This window comes from Topomyia yanbarensis, chromosome 1, assembly GCF_030247195.1.
Source record: "Topomyia yanbarensis strain Yona2022 chromosome 1, ASM3024719v1, whole genome shotgun sequence".
In the NCBI taxonomy this organism is placed as follows: Eukaryota; Metazoa; Arthropoda; class Insecta; order Diptera; family Culicidae; genus Topomyia; species Topomyia yanbarensis.
In genome coordinates this window covers 209,096,772-209,114,823 of record NC_080670.1, presented here as the reverse complement: position 1 = coordinate 209,114,823, position 18,052 = coordinate 209,096,772, and the positions used below count along the sequence as shown (strand labels likewise).

General features: G+C 34.9%; 1 protein-coding gene across 4 annotated transcripts in view; it reads right to left on the bottom strand.

Annotated features, from left to right (window-relative positions):
- LOC131690488 (plexin-A2) overlaps positions 1-17,411 on the bottom strand; it is an 81,694-nt gene extending 64,283 nt beyond the window's left edge. Inside the window, exons 1-2 of one of the 4 annotated variants that reach the window (XM_058976304.1) lie at positions 17,149-17,411; positions 16,086-16,604 (exon numbers count right to left, since the gene is read on the bottom strand). The gene's annotated coding sequence lies outside the window, so the exon portion shown is untranslated. Of the gene's footprint in view, positions 1-16,085; positions 16,740-17,148 lie in introns of those variants that run through there. The other 3 variants (XM_058976293.1, XM_058976312.1, XM_058976322.1) reach the window with 3 other exon arrangements.
- Positions 17,412-18,052: the final 641 nt, after the last annotated feature.

Genomic DNA, 18,052 nt, shown 5'->3' with positions numbered 1-18,052 from the left:
AAGAAGAAAAGCATAATAGAATAAAAAACGAAAAAAATAATAAAATCGAAAACTGCACTGAAAAAAGCCAATAAAAGAAAGCATGGAACAAGGAAAAAATAGAAGAATAACATAAAAACGGAAAACAATATTATTAAATAATGGATGCAAAGAGAAAAAATTAAAAAGTTGATCATTTGAATAGCAATAGAAAATATTAAAAAGAAAATACAAGAAATGGACTGAAAATAAAAAAAACTAACTAAAATTTAGAAACAGCAGATTGCACCAATTAGCTGAAGCCTTTGTCATCAAATGGTGTGTTTCGAGAAGAACGACCAACGACAGACTAGCTGTTTACCGTGGAAAAAATCCAAGAAGTGGACTCACCAGTTTCAGCTTGTGAATTTCAATGTTGCGTACGAATCAGTAAAACAAAACGAACTGTAGCAGCTATTGCTGGAACATCAAGAGCAAGCAAAAAGCCAATAATACCCCCATGCGTATGGTGTCTGACATGAGTGTTCAAAAAGGGTTCAACTCGCGAAAGCACTATCATTATGGTTAAGTAGATCTCATATAAAAACTGTATTTTGGTGCATTTAGGGGTCACTTTATATGCTTGTGAAAGACCATTTTAATGGTTTTTTCTAAAGGTTGGACGGATCCAAACTAGGCGTCAAAATAGTCCGAGAGACATCTGACTCGTTTGTAATGTTAGATGGATTAAAGTAGAACCATGCAATCTATTGTTCAAGATAGCGCTCAAAGGTGCGATACGAAGATCTGATGTGCAAAGGAACGCAGCTAACAAGGTGAGATTCTAAATGCTTCTTGGCGTTGCGGACGACAACCACATCAGTGACGCTGATCGCAGAGCAGCAGAAGAGGCAGGTGTGCTTTTTTAAAAGGGAGTTTGCGAGAATCGAATTGATTATGAACTCTGACAAGACAAAGTACATGATAGCTGCTAGAAACCTATCAGCTTTGCATCGCCAGTGAGAACTTGGCCCTATGCCCACTACTCTATCATTGACGTGATGCAATATTTGTTAGAGAATACTGTTTGCTGACTTTTTCACGGTATTCCGATGAACCACAATTTCGACAACTTTTGATTTTTTATTGAAAAATAATTAACATATTTTAGAATGTGTAGAGAAACTCACGATTTGAAATTTCAAAGGTTATCCTTAAAAATAATAACAAAATGATCGCTCTCTGGTTCCCAACTGTTTATCTCCCCTTAAAAATAATAAATTTTAATGTTCAAGATACCCTCAACATAATTTACTTGAATACCTGTAAATAAATTAAACATTCCTCTTCCTGCGGCCCACCATTCCAGTGATGTTTATTGAAGCTGGCAACCGCGTAAGGCACTCTCGTACATACACTCGCCAGAACACAATCTTTTTCAAATTAAACTGTTACATTCCAGTAGACTATAATTTCTACCGCTCTCAACCCAATTTTCCTCCCCCATTTTCCGAGATGAACGAAACAAGACAGCCCTCAATTTGTCATTCGTCTCAAATTGCTATCATTCCGAAAAGGGTAGCTTCATTACTCACGCAATAAATTTGCGAAACAAGGTCGGAGTGTGGGTGGGCGTTGGCGGTACATTTGCCTTATCACCTAGGGAAATGTTCGTACGACTGCCTACAGTCGTATAGCGGATAGACAGCAGTCATCAAAAACAAGAGATCAGTTTTAACATAATCAACCCCCGTGAGCTCTCGGCTGACGACGAATGGCATGCCACACATACGAATGTAAAGCGAAGAGCAAAAATCGTCCTCCTTCGCTACAGAATTCCAAAGGTAAAATCGTCTATCATAACCCACCCACCTACCTAGCCGACGCCGCCTTCTCACAGTTTGAAGTTTTCTCGTTGCGGAGGAAAGCCCAGCTCGGTGACAACTTCAGTGACAATGACAACGACACGGACGGTGACCGCAAAGGTGGAATTCAATCTAAACTCTGTTTTATGTTGTATTATTTCACTCGGTCGACGATCCCACTTCTTATCGCGAACTTCGCACCTCTTCCGAATGTGTTACCTATACACTCACTCTAACCACGCACGCAAAAGAAAGTAACTTCCGACGAAAATTGCATTACCTGTGATATCTGACTCCGACCTACACATACACACAAACTTAAAATACACAACTTGACAGCTGTCAGTATTAATTGTGATTTACCGCAGCAATGTGGGCAGGTGAATGAAAATGCTGCATACCCGGAAAACAATCGCAGAACTGTTTTTTTTTCGGTCACCCTACCCTAACCGAAAGAGCGTCCATCGCCGTTTTTGCATCAATGTGAACACAAACTTGGCGAACACATACAACACAGCAACATTTTAGCCGCCGCGTCTCGGCCCAATGACGGATGACATTCGAGTTCGGTATCGGTTTACTAAACATTCAAGCGAATAAGCAGGCTCTGCCTCCTGTGATAATACAAAGTCTCTACCATGTCACATATATGCGGCTAAGAGATCTAGTGAACCGTGTTTTCGATTCAGTCACGCGTCACATTCATTCTCATATTGCACTTTGAATGTGTGTCTTTATTTACTAGAGAGAAAGAAAGAAAGAAAAAAGTTACTCCACTTGCCGTGCAGGAGTGCTAGAGTGTAGTGTATTTTTTTTTTCAAAGCGGCCATGACTATATGTATGCTTTAGAATGCACCCCAGCTGTGGGCTCATATCAGGGATGGAGAAGCTTATCTGGAAGTTTTAATCAAATGAAGTCACGACGGCCGGTTGTCCCCGATAGTGGAACGGTGGAGATTCATGGAAGTAGAAAAAAAAAATATGTGCGAGGTCGGAAGTGGCGGCTATGCAGCTAATTTTTTGCCCTGAATTTATAGTTCGCATAGTGTTTAGAAGCAAAACGGATACTGTCTTTTTTTGAGTACTGTTGAAATATGTATGTGTTGGGTACTGTGAATATTCGAATATTCTTAAGTTCAAACAGATACACGGAAATGATTTTAGTACCTGATTGAAAAGTTACCAAAATAAAAAAAAACTAAATCAATAAATAAAATTGTAAAAGTAATGATCTTAAAAATCGAAAGATAGGAAAATTATAAATTTGGACGATGAAAATGCCGAACTGTACATCAAAGTGCAAAGTATTGGAATGCTTCACACCAGTAATTAAAATTTCTGTGCATGCGGAACATCATCCGTAACCAGTTGTTTGCTAATGAACACAACACCATTTCGAATCGGGCCTTCCTTTCAAAAGGCATACATATCTCTTCCACTGCTCTGCGATCAACGCCACTGAAGTCGATGACGCTCGCGAAACCAAGAAGCGTGTGAGATTTCTTCGGCTATTTTGACGCTGGATTTTGACCCACACCAATGTGTTGATAATTAGTAAACTGCAAAACTTGAACAATTCCATAAAAAGGTGAAAGCAAAAAACGGGAAAATATAAACATGGTGAACGGTAGAAAAGATGTAAAAATAATTAGAGGAGGAGCAAAGGAAAGGGAAAAAACACAAATCAATAATTGGGAAACTAAAACAAAACAAAAAGATAATAGCCTTTGGAAGAAAAAGAACAGGAAAATGAAAAGGAACGAAAGGAGAAAATATATGGAAAAGAAGGGAAAAGGAAAAAGAAATGTGAAAGAAAAAGAGGTATTATGCAGTGGAAAAAGAAGACCGAAAAGAGGAAAAGGACACAGAAGAGAACGCTGAAATAAAAAGAAAAAAGGGAATAAAAAAGTAAAATAAAACAATTATTCTAAAAGAAAAATGTTTAAAAAAAAAAACAAGGATCAAATGTATAGGAAAAAATAGTGAATGAACGACAAATAAAAAAATCATGACAATCCGACTAAGCGGAAGAGAAAAAAAAAGACAGAATAAAAAGAGTCAAGGAAACAAAATGACAAAAAATACTAACCTAAATAGAAAAGGACAACGATACGAACAGAAAAACAAAAAATAAGTTACAAGAAAAAACGCAAATGCGGAGGCAAGTAGAAGGAAATAAAACGCTAAAAGAAATGAAAAGAAAAATTTTAAAAATTGGAAGAAAAAATTAATTGTGAGCAAAAAGTTAAATTAACAAAAAGAAATAGAAATTGAAGCGAAGTAAATGAAAAAAATAGAAAACCTGAACAAGGGAAACCCAAAAGAAAGAAGGAAAAGAAAAAGAACCATCAATGTAGAACGAAATGGGGAAAAATGATAAAGAAGGTAAAATGGAATAAATTGAAAAAGAAATATTGGAATAAAGAGAACGATGAGCAAAAAAATAGATAAACTAGAAATAATAAAAAACAAAAGAAGGCAGGAAAAAATACAAGGGGAACAAAGAAATATAGACTACAATAGAAACAAAGAGAAAGGTAAATAATTACTAAAAAATCGGAAACGAGAAAAAGTAGAAGGAAAAACAAAAAAGTGAAAATGAACAAAAAATTAAAAATGTAAAAACAGGAAATGGTAAAGTAACAAAAAAGGTAAAACCAAAATAAGAAGGTAAACGGGAAACCGTAAACATGATAGTAAATAAAGACAAAGATGTAGAGACTATGCAAATAAAATGATATACAAAGATTAAAGAAGGGAGTAATAAAAAAAATTGGAAAATGTTGAGAGGAAAGGTTAAATGGATCAACAAAATAAAATAGAAATGTTGAAAATTAGAAAAAAAATGGAAAAAATGAAGAAGGTAGAAGCGAAAGTAAATATATGGGAAAAGAAACATAAAAGTTCACAATATAATAATAAATATAAATAAATAAATAAATAAATAAAAAGAGATAAGAAAAAATAGTAAAACCTACCAACCCACCAATAAACCGGAGAACCGGACGAACAGAGTAAAAACGGAAAATGTAAAAGGAAAAATGTAGATGCGCAAGCGAGTTAAGTGAAAGGCAATTGGTAAAAATGAAAAAAAATAAACATTGGAAAACAAAAATTCAAAAATATTGAGAAAGGAAAGGTGGAAAAAAGATTAAAGTGGTGTAAATTCAAAAAAGACAGATGTAGAAGGGTAGACTATAAAAAAGAGAAAAACAAAAAGAATTAAAAAATAATATGAAATGAGTAAAAAGAACGTAAAAGCAAAATTAAAAAAATTAAAAAGATAAGCTAGAAATATTGAAAAAAGCGGAAAGAAGTAGGAAAAATACAAGGAGAATAAAAAGGATAGAAGAAAAAGAAAACGAAAATATGACAAAAAAAATCGGAGAATGATAGGGAAAGGTAGCTGAAAAAAAGGCAAAGAAACAAAACTGAAACCAAAAAGGTTAAATGGAAAAATAGAAAAAGGCAGTGCAACAAGAAAAAATAAGACACCAAAATGAATAGAAGGAGGTAAAAGAGAAAACGTAAACGTGAACATAAATAAAGACAGGGTGAAAATAAAATGACAAACAAAGATTGAAAAAAGAGTAAGAAATGAATGGAAAATATTGGAATAAAAGAAATCGTAAAGAAAATTTAAAAAATGAAATAATAAAATTAAGAACAAAAAAGGAAAAATATAGAGGCAAGGAAAAGAAACATTAAAATGCACGGCAATTAGGAAACAGAAAACAATTTAAAAACAACCATGAACAGAGAACAACAGTAAAACTAAAAATAAAGAAAAGTAGGAAAAATGACAGGGCACAAAGAAAAGAAAGAAGAAAATAAAGCAAGAAACAAAATGAGAAAAAGGAACAACAAGGAATAGGAAAAGGTATAAGCAAGAAAAAAGGGGAAAATTAAAAGAGAAGGGTACAGAAAAGAAAAATGATAATGGAAAAAGGAAAGCTGAAGATAAACAAGGGAAATAAAAGAAAATAAAAGGAAACGACAAAAATAATTGAAAGGAAAAAAATAAGGGTTCTATTAAAAGAGCGGGAAGAAAGAATTCGTGAAGTGAAGCGGCAATATGGAATGGAAAAGAAAAAATCGACCAGGAAAAAGAACGGCGAAAAACCCAATGCAAATGGAATAAGAGAGGGATTAGCAGAATAGAAACTGGAATAGAAAAAATGTAAAAATAAATCGTGAATGTAAAAGTGAGTGAAGTGGAAGGAAAACGAAATGCAGAAAAATGAAAAATTTAAATTCAAAAAGAGGGAGCAACGACAAAATGGATAAAATTAAATTGATAAAAAAGAAACTAAATTGTAGAGAAGTAATTTTAAAAAAGGAATTGAAAAAACGAAAGCCAAGAAAGAAAGTGAACTGATCGAAAAAATTAAAATATAGCTTTAAAAAAGAAAAAAATTGAGAATCGAAAACTATGAACAGAGAATAAAAAAGAATAACTGGAATCGAAATAAAACGACAGAAAGTAGGAAAAAATAAAAGAGAAACAATGAAAGGACAAAAGAAAATAAAATAAAAAGAAATTCATAAAATAGATGAAATTATTACAAGCGCAGAAAAGGGTGAGAAAAAGTTTCGTTTCCTCGGAGAGTCAGTAATTAGAACTTTACTAGCCGCTAATTTGCTGGCAACTCTGCCGCTACTTCAACCGATTTGCAAAGGACCCCCCCATCCGCGATTCAGCATAGAAGTAATAAGGCAAAAGAGGATTCTTTCGTGCGTGTGCAGGTGTGTATACTTTCCAGCACAACACATTTCAACTGCGAGGGTTTCCTGTTCTGGTGTGCAACACTTTCCGCCACTTAGTGCGAGTTTCCACTTTTTCCACCGAACGCGCGCCCGCTGCTGGTTTGCCAGCAGCAGAGCTGAAAAGCATGCCTCTACCCACTCTCTAGCACTGGGATGGGGGGGTATTCATGAAATGCAATCAATGCTCACTCTTTCTCGGACCCCCCCCCCGTTCAACCCCCGGTTTTCCCCCTTTAACCGGAACCCGGGAGTAATCCTTCAGTAAGGAAACAAAAAAAACGGAACAACTTTGAAAGCTGGAAATTCTACGCCCTTTCTCCCGCATATTGTGCCGCACTATTCATTCGCAACATTCAACCGGACTGTGGGGAGTTTTTTTCCATCCTCACCTTCGCCCCTGACAGTATGCTCCTTTACCAGGGGCTTACTTGCAGGATTCTGAGCAGGACATAGCTTTATTAGCTCGATTACAGTTAGTACAGGGGAGGTCGAAGGTAGCAAATCTCCTGTCTAGCGCTTCTATGATTTTTCTACTAGAAACTGTTTCCAACTGATCTCGCTAGAGGTCACTGAAAACGCCCAAAATTCTGCAAAATGTGTAATTGAAATGGGGAGTTCGTTGTGCGTTGAGAATATTTATTGATTCGACAATGATCGGTATTTAAATATTCAAGGGCGAACTATGTTGACGAAACGTCAAATCATATCTCGACCACAAATTCGATTTCGTGATTCCATCTGAAACGGGTCTAATAATGGACACCTTTAGAGCAATTTCAAGTAGAAAAACTAGATCTGCGAAGAGCAAAACCGCATTGTATGGCAACACGTCCAATGTAATCAGAGTAAAGAGATGTTTGATTGGATCCATGTTTGACAGCTGAACATGTTTCCAAACAATCCAGAATGAAGTCTCCACAAGTCTCTTTCCCTGAACTTCTCTAATTTAGCCCACCGAGTTTTTGTTCAACCCTTCACATCATACATGTCACTGCGAAAAAGTTTTCCCGGGAAGTCATCCGGAACCGGAAGTGCAGACCGACGGCGACGGTGTCAAACGTCAGAGGAGCGCTCATTCTCATCATTCTGTGAGCACTTATATTCCCTGACGTATAGCGCGGGAACATGCCGAACTAATTACGTTACAGCTTCGGTCTTCTAGCCTTCCTCGACGATGCCGACGACGACGATGACTGCGACGGCACAGTCACAGTCCCGACACCCACCCGACGGTCGACCATACTGCAACCCCGACCGACCGACCAGGTCCAAATTTGACTCATTCATATTAATGGAAGCTTTTTTTTGTTTGTTTCATTAATTAGCTACTTTTACTTTTCTTTCGCCTTCACCGACATCAACCGACACGGGCGGCGTCTTCTTCGTCATCGTCGCCGTCGTCGTCGACGGATGTCTCTGGTGTTTTGTTCTTTTCGCTGACGCTGGCAACTTGCTCCAGTGTTCCCTTCACTACCCGCGCGCATGGCCGACTGTGATGTGCTGAAGTAAGAAAAATTTCTTCGCACGTTTATTGTCTATTTAGGAAGGTACCTATGTTATGCTAGTTGGTATCGAGAAACTGTGCGAGGGTCATGGATGCACGTCATTCGTTTTGTTTGTAAATTTTGGCCTGTTCGGTTACGGGCCAGTGCCATCGTCGGAGCTGTTTTCAATTCCAATAGGATTTTTCACACTCTTTTTCTCTCTCTGTGTTGGATTTTCTTGTTCGGCTGAAAATTTGACCTTCGTGTCAGTCTAATTTGATTTCAACAGAAAACCGAAGGGGGAATCATAGTTTATAAATGGTGCACTTAGCCGTGAATACAAAAGGAGAAAAAGATAACACACTAATCGGCGTGATCACTAACACAGTGATAATTTTTCCGGGAATGAAAATTTTCTAGCATGAATCATCGAACACGGGATGGAGGGAGCCGAAAGTGTTCGGTGCGATGCTATCTCTAGAAGTACAATGTTATGACAAATGCTGAACTTAGTTCGGAACTTGAAAATAATCGTACCGATTTGGGCCTGGGAATTGTACCATTGATAACGGGTTCGAACCAATTGATAGTGAATTAACTAAACGGCCTAGTAGAATTATAGAACTTACACCTGGTTTCTACAGTTTTCATACGGTAACATAATTTTGCTTTTCGATAAATTGGAATAATTTTCTTTCGCAAAATTTCAAACTAGCAAATTTTTATCATCAGTGATTTTGGCAGTGATTTAGCACCAGCGCTATATTAAGAAACGAATTTGATCAGGTAAACAACGTCCCACAAGCACAGCAGTTCTTTTTGCTGATGAGAAACCGGTATAAAATGGTCATTATGGCTAATGAACTAACTATTTGGTTGTTCAAATTCAAGTTCTTCAATTTAATTTTTTTTTTGTCAAAATTTTTGTAACGATGGCCCTAGAAAGGATCGGCCATCTTCTTTCATAGCATTTATTTTGTAACAGTTAAATAATATTGGAAAAAAAACTTCACTTTTCATATACTTATTGGATTTTAGGCTATTTCAGTCTGACTAATTAGAACGGGTGATTTATACTGCCCAACGTTTCGGCCACTGGTTATGGCCTTTTTCAAGGGAAATACGTTATCGCTCTCCATTTCAGCTTCCTTTGCCGACGATCGGAGTTTTTTTTTAATTTAAAGATGCCGTTATGGTGGGTAGAATTGTTCAGTTTTCCCATCAGTTTTTTTAACCACTGTGCACGACTTCACTTTATATTTTTCATCACCCATAATGTATTTCGTTCGTTTATTCCGCCATTCAGCAGTATCTGGCCTTTCGACTTGGCTATCAGATAAAGACTGTCCCAAAAAGTATTGACGCAGTCATAAACCGCTGCCATTTCGCAATAATTGAAAATCTTTCGCGTGTTGTTTTATAGAGGCGATGATCTGGCAAGCCATTTGAACCTGTGGTAAATTTTTATAGCTCTTCATTACAATTGCTTCGTTGAATGTTTACAAAAATAACTTCTAGCAATGATTCGAACTCACAAATATTCCATTGTCTTCTGGTCAGACCTTGCGTCTTGTTATTACTCAAAATCAGTGCTAGAATGGTATACCACTGCAATCTTATTTTCGTTTCAAATGACTTGAATCCGTCTATATAACTGGCAAAGTATACCCAAAATCAAATGTTGGACATTGACGAAAGCCGATATTAGGGAACAAGTCTCTTCATCAGAGACCATTCAACTGCTTGAAAAAAACGGAAGAAAATGTTAAAACTTGTCGCCAGGAAGTCTGTGCTGAGTCAAGTTAACCCCCCTGGCACTCGCGCCGTTGTATTTTGTGCAACACCTTCCGAAACTCTAGCGAAATCTTCTTTCAGCACCAGCGGCTGCTCATTCGGGGGAGCCATTCGCTCGAGTGCCGGAGGGTTAAACCTGAAACCTTATGGTTAAAACTTCTATAACCTAGGCAACCTCCGAAAATTCATCTCCAGAGTTAGTTATAAATACACTTATGTCTGCTTGAGGTGAACCCTGGACCAATTCATACAATATAGATGGAATGAAACGACCAAAAGGATGAGAGAAGGCTCCGCAGTACAACGCAAATACAATGTCTGTTGATTTTAAATATTGTGGTAACAGTCCTTCTATTCACGAGATAGAATATTTGTTGAAGAAGCAATTTGAGCTTTAATATACGGTTTCACCATACACGAAATTCTGAACTGACAGCCTTTCAATAGTTAAAACCAAAGTTTATGGCTTTATTGTGCTCAAAATAACAAGCTGAAACATGTCGATGCGTGTAACATCCCTGTATATATAGACGTTTGACAGAATCAAAGTATTTCTACACGATCTGTCTTTGCGTATTTCCGAATAACTTTACTTCAAATATCTCACCGAAATGTCTATTGCGTGCGAAACATGTAGAAATCTTTCTTCCCAGATATTTCTAACGGTGTTCCTGTCGTAAAATTGCAAATGATTTTACTTATTCCTTCTTATCTGAGACTAAAAATATCAAAACAAGAGCCGTTATCAATGCTCAGGCCACGCTATGTAAATAGCGAGGTCAGATCTCTAAGTGTTAGTTCTAGATTCATACTTTACTTCTACTATGACTTATTTTTTAAACGTTTTTCTGCTTTTAGTATTTTTTCGAAATTATTTTTTTTCTTCCTCTATTTCTTTCTCTTCATTTTTCCGTTTTCATATTTTGCCATTTTATATTTTTTTGCATTTTTTTCCAATTTTTACTTTTATCTATATTTTCATGTCTTTTACAGTCTTCCTTGAATTATTTTTATCCTTTTTCCATTTTAGTATTTTTTTAAATCAATTTTCATTTTCCTATTTTCCTTTTTTCCATCTTCTTACTTCTGTTTTATATTTTCATATTTTCTCCTTTTCATTTAACCCATTTGTTTATTTTTGCGTGCTCTTATTTTTCAACTTTCAAATTCTTCTTTTTTAAAATGGTCATTTCTCCCATTTTCTCATTTTACCATTTGTGTTTTTTTGCAGTTTCTTTTGATATCTAATAAATTTTCATTTTCATTTCATACACAGTTTACCCATTTCCTTTATTTATTCATTTTATTTTTTATTTTCATTTTTCGCATTGCACAGTGGTCCAGATTGTGAAATTAGCAGAAATTTTAACATTTTGCTGAAATTAAACGACTTAGCCATACAATATGTTTGACAAAGTTGTTGTACTTTGCAAAGCCCTTCTTTTTGTCCAAACAGTTGCTGGGGTGGTTCTAATTCTAGAGTAATTTAAAATTGAAATTTTTAACGGTTCGAGATAGAGCTTTGCTGTCTTCGATGAAGTTGTAGAGCAACACATTTTAGACAATTTTGCTGGAGACAGGCAAGCTCTAGCTTGTATACTTTTCATTGTACGAGAAATCCAAATGTAAGCTTTAGGGTGTTCCTTAGAAAAACGATTTTATTTGTATAACTTTTGCAGTTTTAATTTTACACTAAGCTACCCCTTGGGCAACTTGAAGATTATTTCAGCGCGCATTATTTGCTTTAAAGCACCAACTACTAAACTTTTTTCGTTTCAAAGTTATGAGAACTTTTATATAAAAAATCATCAAAAATTGACAATAGTTTATTTTTAGTAAAAAGTACACATAACTTTTTAACGAGAGAAGCTACAAGTTTGGTATATTAAGACAAATTGTTCTCCTTCAAATTATCTGCAAGTATTTCTTAAGTAATCTTAATGAAAAATCAAAACTGCAAAAGTTATACAAAGAAAACCATTTTTTAAGAAACGCCCTAATTTTTGTTTTGGAAAATTTCTTGCAAAATGAAAAGTACACGACATAGATTTTCAGTGGCTTCGACAAAGTTTTTTAAAATTTTATTTTCCTAAATTTTCCAGAAGGCAGCGAAGCTATCTCGAGCCATTAAATAGTTAATTTTCTGATTTTAAAAAAATTGAACCACCCTACCTTCGCTGAAGGTCATTTGGCTCTAGCTAGAATGACTAAAAAGTATTTTTTTTGATCTTGGAAAAGATAGAACCACCCTAACTGTTGTTTTAATAAAAAGAAGGGGATAACATACTACAAAAACTTCTCCAAAGACTTAATAAGAGTACGTTGATTAGTTTTAGTAAATTCTAAAAAAAATTGCATTCTGGACTACTGTGCATTGTAACGTCCATATAATATCGTTTTTTTTTACTTTCACATTTTGTTCAAACCATAATTCTTAGAACTTAGAACTTTTATTTTCTTCAATTGGATTGATTTTGTCTACATACTTTCATTTGTAGGTTTTACTTTCAATTTTTTTATTTTCCCGATTTAATTTTATTTTTCTCTCTTGTTTACACTATACTATTTTACTAGTATATATTATATTATTTTTTTTCAATGTTTCCATTTTTAATTTTGTTCATTTCTGTTTTTGATTTGAATTATTTGTTTTCTCATTATTCATTTTTATTTTTGTTTTCTTCATTCTATAATTCGCTGTTTAGAAATTTGTTTGCTTTATTTCTATTTTTGCCATTTTGTATTTTTCTTTCCTTTCCATTTCCAGTTTTCTTTTGTTTATTTTTTTCTATTTTCAATTCCATTTGATTTGCTATTTTATCACTTTTCTGTTTTTCTATTTTATAATTGCTCAGTTTTACTTGTGCGTTTTTGTTTCAATTCAGTATTTGTTCTGCCATATTTCAATCTTCCAAGCTTCTATTTTAATCTGATTCACCTATTTCCAATTTATTTTTCGATTTTTACTTGTTTGTTTTTTAATTCTTCCATGTTGTTGTTTTTTATTTCTTTTTTTATTTAATCCATTATATTTGTTTTTGCGGGGAAATAATAGAACCATTCCCAAATTCCTAGGCCAAAAAACAAAACTTCATTTTTGCTTTCCCGAGACACAACTCTGGCTTAGCTAGTTCCTTTAGCGGGTCAAGCTGTATGACCGCGCAATGGATTCAATGCCTAACTGGTGCCAATTTTGGTGCTAGTTTGGATTTATTGTCTTACTGGCATCAAGTTGATGTTAGTTTATCTCTTTGTCCCATTTTTTTGAGTTCATCATTTTCTGTTTTGTCGTCTCATTTTTTTCAGTTGCTTTTTATTTTTTTGTATTTTATGCATCTTATTTCTGTTTTCGAAATATATTGTTTTCCTTTTTTATTTTTCCGATTCTTCATTCTATAATTTGCATATGATTTTTTTTTCATTTTGTACCTTTCCTATAAAAGAAAATAGTAAACACTATTGTACTTTTCCAATATTTCATTTCATCATTTTTTATTCGATTATTTTTCTTCACCTGTTTGTTAATGTTTTCCTATTTTTGTCATTTTGCTGTCACTAATTTTTTAAATTTTTCCGCTTTTTTATTTTATAATCTTCTATAACTACTTCAAAAAATATGTTCTTTTTTCAATATTGCTTTTTTATACTTATCTGAAACTCAATACATTTACTTGTTAATCGAAATTTATTTATTTATTTTTCAATTATTCCCATTTTTAATATTTTTTTACATTTCCATTATTTTGATTTCCATGTTTTCAATTTTTATACGTCCATTTTCAGTTTCTTTATTTGTTTATTTTTTCACTCTTCCACTTTTCTTTAATTAAAAAAATACCTTTCCATTATTTACTATTTTATGTCGTTTTTCAAATCTCCCACTTTTTTAAATTATTTTTTTGTGTTTAACATTACTCCATGTTTTATTATTGCATGATTTTTGCTGCTATTTTTTCATTATTATCATTTTAAAAAGTTTAGCTTTATTTTTTTGAAAATGACAATGAAAAAAATTATATGATAAAATAGAAAACATTTCAGTATTTCAATTTTTTGTTCATTTTGATGAATTAAATTTTTTTAAATTTTAAATTCATTGTTTCATTTTATTAATTGTTTAGATTTTGTTATCTATTCATATTTACATGTATTCGTTCTATTAATTTTTTTTGATACATTCCGCCAATTTTCCTTTTTTAATTTTTTTCAGTTCTATGATAGTTAAATCATATTTTAATTCTTCCGTTTTTCTGGTTTGAATTTTTTCTTTTCTTTTTCTTACTCTTTTTTCATGTTATTATCTTTGTTTATGTATTCACTAATTTTCCATTATTTCTATTGTTTCCACTAGGCGACTTCTTTATTTTTCCAACTTATCAATCTTCTTGTTTTATTTTCCTCATTTTAATTTTTGTATTATTTTCGTGCCATCATTTTCAAATTTCCAGAAATAATTTAATTTAATTATTTGCCATTTTTAATTTGTCTAATTTTGCAATCCTTCGTGTCTCATTTTCTCACTCGTTCCTTTCTTAGTCTTTTTTACGTGTTATTGTTGTTCCATTTTTGATTTTTTTATGTTCGGTTTTTCCATTCATTAATTTGTTATTTTGTCATGTCGTATTTTATATTTTATATTTCATATTTTATATTTTATATTTTATATTTTATATTTTATATTTTATATTTTATATTTTATATTTTATATTTTATATTTTATATTTTATATTTTATATTTTATATTTTATATTTTATATTTTATATTTTATATTTTATATTTTATATTTTATATTTTATATTTTATATTTTATATTTTATATTTTATATTTTATATTTTATATTTTATATTTTATATTTTATGTTTTATATTTTATATTTTATATTTTATATTTTATATTTTATATTTTATATTTTATATTTTATATTTTATATTCTATATTTTATATTTTATATTTTATATTTTATATTTTATATTTTATATTTTATATTTTATATTTTATATTTTATATTTTATATTTTATATTTTATATTTTATATTTTATATTTTATATTTTATATTTTATATTTTATATTTTATATTTTATATTTTATATTTTATATTTTATATTTTATATTTTATATTTCATATTTCATGTTTTATCTTGTCAAATTTTTAATCTGAAAATGTGTGCCTAGAAGTCCCAGTTTATTGAAATAGGTACGATGACTGACTGTGTTTAAATTCATACCAATATTTAAACTCACAAAAATAGAAAGTGAAACAGCATGTGCTACAATAGCTACAGTCGAATCACATAAAATCAGAGTCGTAACACTCCATTCGTGTCTCTCTCGATTACGAGTGATGATCGAGTGATCTGTTGGAACGGTTTGCTTCCGGTTCAGCGTCAAACAGTAATGTGAAAAGTATGTACGATTGTTACCAATTATCATTATCAATTAGAACGTTATTGTCAATGTAATGACGATTCTAGGCTCTAACAACTGTAATAAATATACCAATATTTCCAACAGCTCGTAACCTCTTTTACAAATGACAGTATTGATCAAATTCCCTGAACTCAAAATTCTTCCAACGCGGTGAAAGACATTAAATCACCCAATTGGATCCGTTAGAAAGAAAAAGTTACACCGTAATTATAAACAAGATCGAACTTGATTCCGTGACTCATCACGGGGGCCTACATTTTGTTTTGCATCATTCCTTGACAAACTTCACAATATTTAGCCTACTCGGAAAGTGACAAGCGGCCCTTCCCCGTTTGGCGAATGGCACAGGCACAGGCAAGAGTTAGACTCCAAATCGCCAACGGAGCGAAAAGAGTAAAGTGATATACGCGTTTGGCTTGCGCAAATCGCATTTTCTGAAGGTAATCCAGTTTTTCTGTTTCTTTCTCGTTTTGTTTTGTGTTGGTTGTTGGTGTTGTTGCTGTTGTTATTGTTGTTGGTGCGAGCTGCCTCAGTCGTTGTGTTTTTTGCTGTCGCTTTGCCTACTGCGATTGCTTTCATGCTGCGAGCTGCTTGACCAGAAAGCGCGGGGGGTATTGGGTCGATTCGGACGATTGGCGCGCGGGTAGGTAGTGGAGAGAGAGAGAAAGAAGAAAGTCCGAAAAAATGGGAACAGATGGAGGCGAAAATTCCGCTATTTCCATCCGATTGAACGGCGATCGGATGCAATGAAAGCGGGGGCTGGGGGTGCGCAGCCCGAGCCAATTACCTTATCGAGTCTAGTGTGCGAATTGGACGAATTAGTGGGGCCAATAGCAGCAATGTTTCCGGCACAACAGCAGCGCATCATCGGCCGAATGTATCAATCAATTTTTGCTTCGTTTTACTGCTCTGCTCACACTCTCTCTTCCTCACTTTAAATTTGCAATAACTGCTCGCCCCTTGGTAAAACTTTTTTTTTGCACTTTGTTGGTTTTTTTTTCTTTTCTGCAAGGAACTCGCCCCTCGATCGGACACTTTCACATAAAAACACTACACCAAAGCTAGTGTCTGGTCAAACCAGACTCCCTCCAAGAGGGTAACATTTTGCACACGCCGATCCCACACAGGCACTGAATTCAGCCAATATCCACTGGGTCTGGCCTTAGTTTTCAACTTTTCCGTCTACCTTTCCAGGGTTTCCTATCACTCACCGAACCCAGACACTCCCGAAATCACTTCACCACTGCACTTCACTGTTGTCTAGCTATCAATTTCTGTTACACTACACTGCTACCATGTCTCCATTCTGGAAAACACGAATTTTACATCATTTTTACATCGGGACCAAATTTTCTGTAACTTCTGCCCGACAAGACAAGAAAAAAGCTTCTCCAAACGCAAAACGCCCAACACACAGATTCTTTCTTCTCTCGCAAACTATTCTCGCTTTCCGTCTCCCTCATTCCATACCAAACAGGGCATCACTCCCATCTCGCTCACATCCATGTCCAAATTGCTCTCGCTCCCAACGAAGCACAGATATATTCATATCACCGCTCTCACTCTCACACATTCGCCTGGACCACCATTCACACTCAGTTAAAGTGCCCTGCCCTGCTTTGCACCCTCTCTCTCACTCACTCACTCACTCACTCTCACTCCCTCTCTCCCGCTCAATCCTTCCTGCCCGTTCATCAACAACCAACAACAGCAACAGCAGCAGCAGCAGCAGCCCTTAACCCCCGGTCGTAATCTGTTGCTTTCGGGGCCGCTGTTTTCGCCGTTCCCGCACCGATCCGGACCCGGAGCCAGCCAACGCGTATCACCGTGCGAAAATTACACTTTTTTACCTGCGAGATCGCTTCTTCTGGTTGCTACACGATTTTAAAAACACTAGCCTAAGGGGTGTGAACATGGTTGATGGCTGCTGCAAATGGTGTGCATCTCATCATCCTTCTGCGGAGGTCTGTCGTTCTGTCGATTTCATCACTTCAATACTAATGGTAGTACTAGCAGCAGCAGCAGCACTTTACACACACACACAGAGACGGACGGCAGCGACGGCGGCGGACGTACGCGAGGACACTACACTATATACTGATGACTGCGCTACGCGACTCGACTCGACTGAATGAGACTGGCGAATGTGGTGAACGACGAGCAAAGGCGGCTGAGAACGATTGGCGAAATCAGGGTTGCTAGATTGTTTTCGTTTTTTGGTGGTTAAAATGGACGAAAAACCCTTTTAAAACAAGGAATATTCACAAAAATCACGAGAAATGAATGAAATTTTTAAAATTGTTTGATTATAAAACAAATCTTTGTCGATTAACGATGAAAAAACTACTTTTCACAGAAATATCTGAGATTGGCGCAACACTGCACTAAAGTTCCAATTGATGGTCTCTAACGCCTCTCCAAAAATGTGCACGGTTCTCCATGACGCGGCCATTCAGTCAGCCCGCCATGTTGGAAAAAACACAACAGCCGCCGTTGTTGTCGTCGGCTATGCTATAGAGAGTGAGACGGCAAACGGACGACGGTACAATTCCGATTGGAATGTGCGCCTGTTATTCGATAGATGGTCGTTGGTTGGAAAGAGACGGAATGCGACAATCACAGACAGAGCTGTGTGTGGGTTTTTGTTTTGGAACTGACAGGACGATTCTGATGCTGCGACTGGAGCATTATGCTTGACACGTGCTTCGAACGATGGAAAAATTCATGAGCGTTTGTTGCTGCGGGGTAGCGTTT